Consider the following 13792-nt stretch of genomic DNA (forward strand, 5'->3'; position numbering starts at 1 on the left):
CAAGGCTAAAGCATAAAATGTTGAAGGAGAAATATTGAAGACCCCCATCACATATATATAGGCTCCAGACCCTTCACGTGAAGACCAAACATTAAAAGGTTTTGTTTCATTTAATTGTTAAGATCAAAACTTTACAAAGTTTTGTCCTATTATAATTTGTTTTGTCCTTTTATGTTTTGTTTTGTCCTTTTGCCCAATTCAATTCAAAACATTGAATTGGTACGTGTCTTTTCCTTTTGCAAGGTGGCACAAAATTGTGACCATCACTTACCACCTACCTATGCTGACTCGTCATGCCTTTTGGGCCCGCAGAGTGGGTCCACGTGGTGTGTCCAGTGGCGGCGCCGATTTTGGCATTTTTACAACTTTCTGTCTTTACGTAAAGTTTGTCTCCCTGGTTGCTCTGGCAGTTCACTAGCCGATGTCGGTGTCAAGGTTTGAAAGATGTGAGCTTCGGAAGTTTGCTACTTCTTTACATGTGGACCCGTTCCGCACAGGTTTTGTTCCTTTAGAAACTTCGGCTCTAGTCAGGCTTTGTTGGGCTTTACTGGGGCTGAGTTGGAAGACTTCAAGAATTCTAATATTCCCGTACTTCAATGCATATTTTATTATCATATTCACGTTAACTGCGGAAACCTGTTAAAAGTACGAAAATATAATTATTACATGATTATTAAACACATAATTGACCAAAATGTTATGTCTCTCGGGGTTTAGTATTACAGTTTTGGGTGCTTATCAGTATGGAGATCTTATAAGAAGATCTCTAAGACAAACTTCTACTAAACAAAAGGTTTCTTAAAGTTTAATATAACTTCACCTTCTGTAGATTGAATTATTTGATCTAAATCATTATTAATGATTGGTTGTGGTTAAACAGCGTTTCTACAAATCCATGAATCAGGAAATTGAATTTCACTCCGAGGAATCATCCTAGGTGTTGCTACACTAGAAGTTAAAAGATTTGTATCAATTAACACAGTTTTACCTGGTGTAGATTTATTCTGTGCATTAGGAGTTAAAGTTTGTAACACCTTATAGTGAATTCTGTAGGTAATTCCAATCACTTCAGATCCAGGTAAAAAGTTATAACATTTAGCCTGAATTTGTAATGATAAATAATCATAAAGATTTCTATCCGATAAAGATAAACTTAAATTAGGAAAGACATCAAAATAGACTAGTCCATGACAAAAACTAGTCTCTACTGGTCCCATAAGGGACGGTAAATAGTCGAGACACCTAGCATCTCTGAGAGTTGCTTGGATACAAGCATTCATACCTAAAAGGGTCAAAGGTCTGAAAGCAACCTGTATTAATCCTACATGAATAAATTTATAATTTTTCACATAAGGATATAAATCACGAGGACTTAAACTAATAGTTTGTTCCATAGTTTTTACAACAATTTTACTGGTCAATTTTTCAATCCAATTACCATATCGATATATGGTTTTGGGATCCATATTAGGAATCATCCATTTATTCATCTTGTCCTGTGTGTCAAGATCATACTCGATTAATTCTGTGTTCTTAATTGAACTCAGATCATCATTTGATAATTGTACCATGGGTGTTGAGGTTTTAGTGCAATAACAGGTAGAGTATAATGAATTATAATCATACCAAACAGTATTAAAACTATTTATGATGTAATCATTGATACATCATTTTCTTCTCCAAATATTATAAACAGTACAATCAAAATCAAGTCTTCAGTGTTTATATTAAGTAAAACCACGTCTGTCAACGCTTTACGAGGAGCGAATGACTTAAACGCATTTCCTGCTAAACGACACTGCATATACCCTACGCGACTTGGGTGACGTCCTAGAGTTACCAAGATAAACGCAAAGAAACAATAATGACATATTGCTTATGCAAATAGTCTTATATCAACAAGAATGAAATTAAGTAATCCTAACTTCATCTCCAACAAGATACTCTTCATCATACTGGAAAGGAAGAGTCAATAGTATTTTAGGATCTAGGTGAACATTCTTGTGGTCGGAAAACCGAGCCTTTAGCAAGTAGTCCTAAAGAGTAACCTTAATGCCTTTTTTCTTAATCATACTTATATCTCTTACTTACATCTTTTCTTAGGAAATAATTAAAACAATTAAATATAATTGTTAAACATTTCCTCACTGTTAATGCACTAATCCCAAATTAAGTTGTCATGGCTCTGATACCAAAGAAAAAGAGAGATTAGGTAAAACACCTGATTAATGCGAAAGTTGATCAGTCAGTAGCAAGAACACTTATAAACAAACTGAACTTTTATTTATATTGGGAAATTATATGATATATATTATGTAGTTGACAAAATGGTCTTTCATTACCCCGAGCAATTTTATGAAAGCAAAATCCATATATATATATCTATATGTAATTTTCACTCCTTGTCTCTCTTTTGGACGTCATCAAAATTTATAGCAATATTATGTTAAACTTATCTCATATGAAAAAGATGGTTTTCTTATTTAATGGTTGCCTAAAAACATAATACTAATAAATTATGAGAGTTTATTCAACTTAGTCATCAAATAACATAATTGAATAGTCGGTAAAAGTTTACTCTACAAAGAATAATCTTCTGCAATACTTAAATATATGCAGGTGCCGACTAGCAAAGTCGATAAAACATTTGGGTGATGATACCAGAGGTCTGGGGTTTGAATCCCACCAACATCAAAGAGTTACTGATCTCATTTAAAACAGGCTTGCTTGCCAATATATATATACTTAAATATATTTTTAACTCAACATTCTGATTTGGTTGTCAATGAGATAGATTTCGTCATTATCTTATATGACTACAAAAACCCTCCAAATGTCTTCTTCTCTTTCAGCCTTAGACTCAGCCCGAACAAAAACCCTGATATTAGTTTCACTCCATCCACCCTCTCTTTGCGATTTTATCGGCTATATTATAACATCCTCTCGGGTGCCACAAATAGCCCTAGACATCAATCTCCTCCTTCACCAATTCCAGCTGACGGAAAATCATTTTTTAAGCTTGAGGTGTATCAACACTCCCACCAGCAATTAACATGGAACTATCATTATCGTTACAGACGATGTTAGGGTCTTGGAACAAATCTATACCATTTTTTTAAATGGTAAGGGATTTTGACTCCAAACATAATCGAGTTTATAACATTTCTTGTTAGTTACTACTAAAATGTGTTTGAAGGGGACAAAATCGAACAAGGTTCCAACATGGGTGGTTGTGAACGAATGAACTCATCACTCTGGCATGGATCTCTACAAAAACCCAACAAAAAATTAAGAATCCTTTTCTTGTCTTATCTTCAGTGAGTGATGAGGTGGATCTAGAAAATATTATTGCCTCTCGTACCGATCCCAATAAACTATTATGGAACAATCATATGCCAGTAGTGTTGAACCAAAATATGTTTTAATTTGGGTGGTTATAGCTAAACACCAAACACATCCTCCATCTCAAAGAGATTAGTTTTGGTCAGCAGCACTGGGTTATGTCCGTGTCACTTTATTGAAATTACCCAATGTCTGGATGTATTAGTTATCTAGTGGCGGTAGTCAGTTTGTAGTACTTCAAGGGAGGGTAATATAAATGGAAGTCGATAGGAACAAAAACAAATTCAGGTATATAAAGCTCTCCAACTTCATGTTTCTAAAAACAGATAATGAAATCAATCACTACAAATGAAATTGAGCTTCTTACCCTCTTAGGTTATCAATCAAATCAGTCGTGAAAAAAACTAGGGGGCATTTGGATAGAAAGATAGAAAGCTAAAAGCTATAAGCTTAAATCATGAAGAACACAATGATTGAGGGTGGAGTTGGGATCCATGATCCAACGGTACTCCATCAGCGACTTGGGACTGAAAGATACATTGTTTGTCTTGGGTTTTTGGTTTTCATGGGTATTAGTTGTGGAGCCTTTATAACATCAATTCTCTTTCCATTTCTTTGACCTTGTTTTTATCACTTGGTAATGTTGTGGAAACCAATTCCAAAAGAGTATAGTTATACATCAATGTCGTTGTTCAAATAATCCACTACAGGATAAATTTTCGTTCGTCACATAGCCTTTTTTTACTTTTTGTGACAACATCATCATCATCATTTTCTTATGGGATCATCGGTTGGATAAAACTCCTCACTAATAGATTTGATGAAATTCAAGTGGTTAGAGTTGCCATTAAAGAGTTTATACCTGTTGCAGCACACTTTTTCTTTGATGGAAACGGTTCAACAATAGTGTGTATAATAGCTATTGGTCCCAATATTATTAGATTATTTGCCGAGTTGCTTCCAAATTTGTCTCTCCCATACCTTGGACAAGAGCTTATAAATGACTCCAAGATGAGAGCACCACATGAATGTGCACCTGAAGTCATGACTAATCCAAGTGGTGGTGTATATCATATTTTGGAATAAGAGAACTGATATTGTTTGGGTTGGTTTAAATTTATTCATACTTGTTTGTTGGTAGCTAGTATCTAATTTCAAGTTTATGTAATGTTATTTGTTGTGTGAATTATTGGTATAACTAGTTTGTGTAGAATGTACGTAGAGCATTATGTGACCTTTCTATAGTCTCTTTTAATTTGGTATACGAATTATGAAGTATATTTCTATATCCCCCTCTCCCCTCTCAAATAAATAAATAAATAAAATAAACAACAACAATAACAACTCCCATACTCCTTTACGAAGAAATGATTAGAAATGATTTGCCAAAGTAGAAATATGCAATCCAAACAAAGCTTGATTTGATCGCAAGCTGGAAAGTGTCCAAATATATGAGTATTCATATAAAATATAATACAAAGCGAGAGTTGTTGCACAAGGTTTCTCACAACGACTTAGAGTCGATTACGAAGAAACATCATGTATGTTAGCACATTGTATAATTTTAATTTTCCTTCGTTTAGATTTTATGTCACTTGGTTTTACCGATAAGATTTTTTACCGAGAGAGTTTATGATCATATACACGCAACGATCACTCAAACGGGAAATGGAGTGTTATAAATGGGCCTCAATGTGTGATTGACTGTCATGTATATAGATATGTTACATGTATTAAATGTAATTACGCCAACTTTATTAGGCTTTCGCTACGGGCACCTTCCATTTCATGTTGGGTAGACTGGAAAAAAAAAAGATTTATTACAAATTTGATATTGACCAAAAAAACATGTTTTGTGTTGGGCACCCCCACCCCACCCCCACTTTTACTCCCTACATTTAAAACTCACGAGTTATAACTATACCAATCCTAAACCCTAATCCCTAAAAACTATACCCTAAGTCATAAACTACTTAATCAAACATAATAAAAACAATAAAATGGAAGACCCTAACTTTTTAGAACATGAAGATCCCCTCTATGGACGGATGCCGACGTGTTTGTTCTCCTTTCTCTATTTTTTCTCAGGCGCGTCACCGCGACCCGAACTACTCCTCTATTACGAGCAAGTTTAACCTTTAAGTTATTATACTCTATTTCAATTTGGCTTCAATTTCTATATGCTGATTTGGTGATAATTTGGTGAATGTGGTTAGAGAGTGGTCGAAGAGAGAAGAAAAACATGGAAAGAGAGAGAAGAAAGACACGAAGGCTGAAAGTTTCTTGGTTTTTGGTGAATTGGGAGGGGTGTACGGACCTTGTGTAGTGCCCAACATAAATACATACCTTAAATTGGGCCAAGTTGGGTTGGGGTCTACCCAACACAATTTGGGGGTGTCAGGGCATCACCAACTGGGCCTGTATCCGGGCCTTGAACTTCAAATTTGAAGGACTAATCCAAAAAACAACCTCTAACACAGCCCCTAAATGGGCCCCCAAATTTATAATCCTGGATATCTCTCTCTATTTCTATCGATGATTTTGGAGGAGCTGAAGCCCAATCCTATTCGCACGTGACCATAAAATGTGACTGCACTTCACTCCAACAGTTCATTTTTTTTGTTTTGCAAAACCCCAATGGATATATTTTGAACTTCCCCACCACCTTCTGCACCTTCACCACTTGCTTCATAAGCACTCATTTCACCACTGCTACTCCATTAATTCAACACAAATCTCCTCACTACTCGTAATGGAAGCTTCACAATCAATTAATGTATTCGCACGTGACCATAAAACGTGATTGCACTTCACTCCAACAGTTCATTTTTTTTGTTTTACAAAACCCCAACGGATATATTTTGAACTTCCCCACCACCTTCTGCACCTTCACCACTTGCTTTATAAGCACTCATTTCACCACTGCTACTCCATTAATTCAACACAAATCTCCTCACTACTCGTAATGGAAGCTTCACAATTAATTAATGTTGGAAGGAGGGGTCCGAATTTTTCATTGGAAGAAGATGAGGCATTGTGCAAAGCATGGGCACCTTCTGCACCTTCACCAATTGTTTCACAAGCACTCATTTCACCACTGCTATGCCATTAATTCAACACAAATCTCCTCACTACTCGTAATAGCAGCTTCACAATCAATTAATGTTGGAAAGAGGGGTCCGAATTTTTCATTGGAAGAAGATGAGGCTGACATTGTGAAAAGCATGGGTGGCTATTGGTGAGGATTTGGTTGTTGGAACATGCCAAACTGGAAAAAGGTTTTGGGAGAGGGCACTGGACAAGTTTCATGAGATCTTGAATTACCAAACCAGACGAAGTTCGAAAGGGATAAGCGATCGATAGGGTGTAATTCAACTCACAGTCAACAAGTTTTGCAGATTTCTCAGTCAATTAGAAGCATTATATCAAAGTGAGATGACCATGCAAAATCAGGTAAATTGTCATTGATGAATTATTGTTCTTGTCATTGTGATACTGACTAATTGAACCTCATAGTGTATTTTTTTTTTTTTTTTTTTTGTACTATCTAGATCATGGAGGCAAAACGTGTTTACGCTAATGTTCAAGGAACACAATTCAAGTTTGATACTTGTTGGGAGATTTTGAAAACTACTCCAAAATGGAATCAGTTTATGACGAAGAATGAAAGTACCAACAAATCAAAGAAGTTGAGAGTTACCATTGAACCAAATGGTGGAGATTCTTCATCATCCAATCACTACTCCGGGATCCACAGACTCTTGCTTTGATCCAATGCTAGTATAAACTTTGACGACAAAAGAGAGACCAATCGGATGTAAATCAGAGAAAGATCAAAGAAAGAAAGATACCGACACAAATCGAAACCTATCGGAGTCTAATGCAATAATGAAAAGTTTGAAGGTACCGACTAACAAAGTCGGTAAAACCTTTGGGTGATGATACCAGAGATCTGGGGATTGAACTCCGCCAGCATCAAAGAGTTACTAATCTCATTTAAAACAGGCTTGCCAATCAAAAAATAATAATGAAAAGTTTCACATCTTCACTTGATAGAAGACTTGAAAGATCGGAAAAAATGCAAATGGAAAATTTGCAATTGAAGAGAGAAAAAATGCATCACTTAGGCTAATGAATGAAAAGATGATTATGGACACCAAGTTGGATGGCATAACTTTAGCGCAGCGAGAATGGTACCAACTTTAACAAGCTGAAATTCTTCAAAGGTGGAAGAACGAGTCTAACATGGGTGGGGGAAGTAGCAGCGGCGGGGAAAGTTAGAGCATGCGGGGTTCTTGTAGGATTAGAATTTGTCTTCATGTCAGTTATCATGTTGTTGTGTTCTTAACTAAAATGACAAGCAAATATCTGATTATTGTTGTGTTCATAGCTATCTATACTTCTTTTGGAATTTATCTGCTAGCATTTTCTATCTGACTGGTTATTTGCTTCTCCTGGCTTGTTCCTGGACCTTCTATTTTGTAAAAGTAAGTTGTTTTGTTTTTGGAAATGATTTTGGGATCTTAGAATAGAGGAAAATTGTTAAGGGATGACCTGTAGTACGTGCCCACTGAATATAAATCACTGAAACTGTTTTTCCTACTACGGATATCATATAAATTACCTCTACAAAAAATCAAAAAATGATAACATTACACTAATTATGTGTTTCTTGCTGTAGATAACATTGAACACTATTTTAATCCTTACAAAAAAAAATTTAAAATGATAACATTACACTAATTATATGATCAACAAACATATATTAATCCTCCTCTCTTTTTTAACATTAAACTGTTTTTCCTGCTACAGATAACATTACACTCTACAAAAGTTATCATTGACCAATATATACATAACACAAAACTGCAATAATAACACACTATTAATACTTCAAATAGCGTCCTCATCATCATCGTCAGAAATGTCACCACTCCTCTGCCATAGATGCTCTATAAGGTCGTTCTTTAGTTGTTCATGTGTTGCCTTGTTGTGAATTTTCTGCAAATGTGATAAGAATTGACCCAAAACAAGCTCTCAGTTTTGCCAAAAGCCCTTGAGTTGGTTGGGACTAATGTAGTCTTGTGGGTCCATAGCAAACCTCTCATTTGATTCACGTTGATCTTCTATGATCATATTATGTAAGATAATGCAAGTTTTCATGATCAAAGCTAGGTATTCTTTACTCCATAAGCGTGCTGGATTTCTGATAATTGCCCAACGAGATTGAAGCACCCCGAAAGCTCGCTCGACATCCTTTCAAATAGCCTCTTACTTTTTTGCAAAATATTTTCGTTTATTCCCAACTGGTTGAGATATGCTTTGGATCAAGGTTGCATATTCAGGATATATACCGTCTGATAGATAATATCCCATGTGATACACATGACCATTCACCACAAAGTTACAAGCAGGAGCTCTCCCATTGATAACATCAATGAAAGGTGGATGTCATTATGAGATCCAAGCATGCCAAAAAAGACGTGCCATATCCATAAATCTCTGGAAGCTACTGCTTCTAATATCACGGTAGCTTCTTGCTTGTGACCGACGTGGGTACCATGCCCAGCAGTTGTACAAGCACGCCATGTCCAATGCATACAGTCCAAACTGCCGAGCATTCTAGGAAATCCCCTCTCCTCCCCTTCTTTTAGTAGGTGTTGAACATCGGCTTCTGTTGGTGCTCTCATATATTCTTCTACATAGAGCTCAATTACAACCGAGCAAAATCTCTTAATGCTCTCCAGCATAGTACTTTTTCCAATTTTGAATTGTTCGTCTATCTGATTTGCTAGATTTGCTAGACTTCCAAAAGCAACCATTCGGATAGCGGCTGTCACCTAATCGTTACATACGTCTCTATCAAGAATGAAAGAAATGCAATCAAAATTAGCCTATTCTGAAGCAAGCTTGCATCAACATTTAGTTTATAGTATCCCATTGGAGGTGTTATCCAGTTATTATTAGTGGCCTAAATGGATGTTTGTTATGGAGCGGGGACAAGCATATCATAGTAACTAATATGTTGTAACAGTTTTTGAATCCTATATACATATGGTTTATGATGATGATTGTGTAAGATACTACATCTTTCAGCCCAAATGTTAGAGTAGAGTTTCAGGCAAAAAGTGGTCCATTTTTCTTTTGGAATAGGCCAATGAGTGGGTGGTGTGTACTAGATGTCTATCCATTATTTCACAGTGAGATGTGCAAAACTTTCAATCCTTAGAAGCCAAAGGGTGTTGTACCAAATGTTTCTTGTGAAAGTGCATATCAAAATAATGTGGTGCAAAGATTCAATGTGTGTGCCACAAAGCAAACATGATTTATCAAGAATGTGAATGATGGTTGCTAAGTGTACTGCTCTTGTAGGAATAATGTTATGATAACATTTCCATGCAAAAAGAGATTGTCTAGGTATTAGAGAATTGTGCCAGAATCCTAAATTTGTTTTAGGAGGTGACAGAGTGTTATGATTCATGCTGAGTTTATGGTAAGTAGATTTGATAGTGTGTATTCCTTTTTTTTGTGTCCATTTCAGTGAATCCCGAGTGTTTGTACAAGAAAGGTGTATAGACAGAATGTGCAGTGCAGTGTTTGTATCAAAGAGATAATTGATGATATCAGTGTGCCATGATCTAGAGGTATGATTAATCAATTGAGAGACAAAAAGATAATTCATATTCACAGGAATAGTTGAAGGTACTTTACCAAGGGGGAGGTTAGGAGTCCAAGAATCAGTCCAGATGTTTATATTTAGACCATTACCAACTTGCAAAATAGAATTGTCTGTGACCAAATTTAGGTTTGAGACCATACCTTTCCAGAACCAAGATGCATCTGGCTTTTCACAAATATTTGGTAACAAACAATTCTTAAAGTACTTACCTTCAAGCTGTGTTGACAGTAAAGAGTTAGGTTTAGTCCATATATGCCAGAATATCCTAGTCATGTGAGCTAAGTTATTCATGTTCATATCCTTTATTCCCAGATCCCCAACTCTCTTAGCTTGGCAAATAAATCTCTAGCTTTTCAGATAGAGGAGGTGTTGTTTGTCTAGCTGTTTCCCCGACCAGAAGTCCCTTTGAAGGGCATCTAGTTATTGGTGATAGATATGGGAATCAGGAAGATACTCATTTGATAAACTGGTATAGCTGAAGTTATCGATTTAATCAAAACAGTCCTAGCAGCTTGAGATAAGATTTTGCATTTCCACCCTATAATTCTATTGTTAACCTTGATGATAAGGCGATTGAAATTTTCTGATTTCTTTTGACCTAAAAATAGTGTAGATCCCAAGTATTTCTCACCTTTCTTGATTTTTTTCATATGTAGATGCTTTCTTAAAGAATATGTGTAGTCACTAGGTAGGTTTTTACTAAAGTGAACTCCAAATTTATTATAGTTTATTTCCTGTCCTGTCCTGTGAGATCACAAAAATCTTTTAGAATATCTGAAACTCCCTGTGCTTTAACAAAATTTGCTCTACAAAATATGAAGGCATCATTAGCATATAGAAGGTGAGTAATATGTTCACTATTTTTTGAAATTTGAATGTCATGTAAGATATTTTCAGAGGATATCAAGTTAATGAGTCTAGATATGACTTCCATGCAGCAGATAAAAAGGATTGGAGACAAAGGGTCTCCCTATCTCAGCCCTCTAGAGGCTTGAAAGTGGCTATGTGGTGAGCCATTAGCCATGATGGAGTAGTGTGGTGTGGAAATGCATTGTTTCACCAGAGATATGGCATGTGAGTCAATACCTAAAGATGAAAGAATGTGAAGAAGAGAATCCCAGTTGACCCTATCAAAAGCTTTTGACATGTCCAATTTTATTGCCATCAAACCAGTTTTTCCTTTTTTATTTTTCATGGTGTGGAATACTTCATGTGCAAGGATAACATTATTTGAGATTTGTCTCCCAAAGACAAAGGCACTCTGGAATGGAGAGATGTAGGGGAATATGGCTGACTTCAGTCTATTAGCAAGAGTTTTTGAGATGATTTTATATGAGATGTTACACAAACTGATAAGCCTAAAGTCTTGTACATTTTTTTGGGTTTTGGATTTTAGGGATTAGGATCACATTAGTGTGATTGATGTCAGACAAAGAGTGTCCTACTTCAAAAAAATTGAGACCATATTACATATGTCATCACCTAGAATGTGCCAAGATGATTGATAAAATAAAGTTGGGAACCCATCTGGGCAAAAGCTTTGAGGCTACCAATGCTGAAGGTTATGGATTTTATTTCTTCTTTAGAAATATGTCTCCTAAGGTGTAGCATGTCATCAAGTGGTATATGATTATCGAAAAGATCTTTTATATGTGTGAGGTTCACCTGAGAAGGTTCAGTGAGAAATTTTTTGAAATGCCAAACTAAAGCTTCACCTATCAGTCTAGGGGCATGTATCCATGAGTTATCTTTTTGAAGGACCCACTCTATTTTATTGAATTTTCTATTTCTCAAAGTTTTGATGTGGAAGTATTTTATATTTCTGTCTCCTGCTTTTATATAAATGTCTCTAGATTTTTGTTGCCAAAGTTGTTCCTCATATTCTAGAAGAATTTCAAGTTGAGCTATTGCTTTATTTTCTAAGAAGAAGTTAATTGGAGAAGGTGGTTTACTTTGTATGGAAACAATCTCAATTTTGATGACAAAAATTTGTTGGAGTATATTTCTGATAAGAGCCCAAAACTGTAGTTTTAACCCCTTAACAATAATACTTTTAGACCAATTATGCGAGTAATAAATAAGAGTTAATGCTTTACGTGCTTTTATGTATTTCAAGCATTGAAGTCTATTTTGTGCAGAAATGTGCCACTTTGGCGATATAAAGGAGCAAGGGTTGGTTGCTAAGAAGTTCTGTGAATAAAGGCCAAGATTCAAGGAGAAAAAGCATTTGTAAAGCCCGGTTAGAAGCTGAGAAGCCAGAGTCAATACGGGCAGAAATAGCACACAAAAGTCAGCAGAACTTCCGAAGACCGTATCTTTGGACTTAGGCCTCGGAATTGGGCCTACCTTATGTCAAAACGACCGACTCAAAAAGTTTTCCAATGATCAAAGCCTTGACCCAATCAAAGGAGCAAAAGTGGACAAAAAACCTATTGAAGTCAGATCCAGCTGAAAAGGGCCCTGTAGACTGAAGAGATTGGGTTTTGGGCTCGATTTTCCGGCCCAAAACATGGCTCCTCAGCCCATGCACGAAAAAGTGGATCTGGTCTCCTCCATTTGTATAGAGAAGACTTAGCCTTTAAAAATAACTATCTAGATTAGAAAATTAGGTTAGACGCCATTAATTAGTTAGAATAGCTTGTTTTAGATCTAGTTTTTACCTTCAATTAATTAGTGTTAGAACAAAGTAGATTATTATTTAGAATCACTATTAGTTTTATAATAAAGTATTAGTTTTCATTTCAATTTAATTATTGATTAAATTCTTATTTAGTTTTAGTTATTTTAAATTCATAAATTAGGTTGTCTTCATTTTAATTCTTAGACTATTGTTAAAATTAGATTTATAAAGTTTAAATTAGTTATTAAATTATGACTTGTTATTATTGTTCTTGTGTTGGGAATGATAGTATAATGATATTAGGCTAAAACCTCCATTAGAGGAGGTTAAGGAAGCCATGTGAGGATGATTGCTTGTTAGAGTAGTTGTTATTTAGAATAGAAATTTCACATCTCATTACTCTCACCATTGTTCCTTGTATTTGTTCCATTGAATTTGTTTAAATCTTAAGAGTTATGAGTGGAACAATTCCGTACTCTATATATTGCATGAATATATATGTGAGGGTAGGAAATAAATAATTGATACCGTAAGAATTAGGTTAGAGTAATCTAATTGAGTTTTACGGGTTATCAAATGGCGCCGCTGCCGTCTTAATCTCGTTCAAAACAAGAATTCAATTGCTTGAATTCAAGAGGCAATCCCCCATTCTCTACCCACCCACCCTTTTAATTTTTCATTCTTATTTCTTGAATTTTCGGAACTTTTCACTGTTTTAGGCATAGGGGATGCAGATTCACAAAGGAAAATACTGCAGTAAAGGTATTTATAAATTTCCAAAAATTTTGAAACTTTTCAGGTATAATATTTAAGGTGTTATTGATTTACTGGAATAGTTTCAGAATTTTCCTAATTGTTTTACCTTGTGAACAAATACGATCTTTATAGTGCTGCATTTCAGTTTTTAAACCGTAAGTTCTTGAAAAACAGACAAGGTTACTTAGGCAGTTCCAAAAATTCTAAACTTTTTACAGGAATATCTATCCTAAGTCAGGAGTTTGCAGTAAAAATTTGACAAGTTTTTTATTTGTTTTGACCTCCTAACTAGTGGAGTGTTTCCAGTGTGTTTCTGCAGTTTTGCAAACACTGAATTTCTGGAACAACAGCCGATAAGGAGGGTTTGTAGAACTCCAATTACATTAAACGTTTTA

The sequence above is a fragment of the Coptis chinensis genome, chromosome 8, assembly GCF_015680905.1.
Source record: "Coptis chinensis isolate HL-2020 chromosome 8, ASM1568090v1, whole genome shotgun sequence".
NCBI lineage: Eukaryota > Viridiplantae > Streptophyta > Magnoliopsida > Ranunculales > Ranunculaceae > Coptis > Coptis chinensis.